This window comes from Plasmopara halstedii (assembly GCF_900000015.1).
Source record: "Plasmopara halstedii genome assembly, contig: Scaffold_322, whole genome shotgun sequence".
Classification (NCBI taxonomy): domain Eukaryota; phylum Oomycota; class Peronosporomycetes; order Peronosporales; family Peronosporaceae; genus Plasmopara; species Plasmopara halstedii.
Genome location: NW_020187243.1, coordinates 680,114 through 680,729, shown reverse-complemented (window position 1 = coordinate 680,729; position 616 = coordinate 680,114).

Sequence of the window (616 nt, the reverse complement as noted above, 5' to 3'; positions counted from 1 at the left end):
ATTCAACGGATACACCACGAATTGTGGTTCCTCATGATGAGGATTTGAAATATCGCATTCTCTAGAAGGATCACGACACGCCACTCAGAGGTCATCCCGGTCGTGAGAAAACGTACAACTCTGTGAGTCACCACTACTGGTGGCCCAAGCTGTACAAATGGACGAGCACCTAGGTGCGCACGTGTGAGACGTGTCAACAGGTGAAACCCTCTCCAAATGTGGCTGCGCCGCTGGCCAGCTTACCGGTACCCACTGGGTGCTGGCAGTCCATTAGTTTGGAATTTGTGTTTGGCATGCCGAAAGATTCGGCGGGCAACACGGGTGTCGTGGTATTCGTCGACCGGTTAGCACGATGGCTCATTTGGCGGCGGTGCCAGGCACAATCGACGAGGTCGATACAGCAACGCTGTTTGTGGATCGTCTTTTCCGACAACACGGACTCCCAGAGTCGATTGTCTCGGGTAGAGACCCCCGTTTCACAGGAAAATTTCTGTCGACTATCTTCAAGGTGCTAGACACCAAGTTGGATATGTCGACAGCGGATCATCCGCAGACCGATAGTCAATCCGAAAGGGTGAATCGCGTTATCGAGATGTTCTTTGCAGCGTCTGCGCTG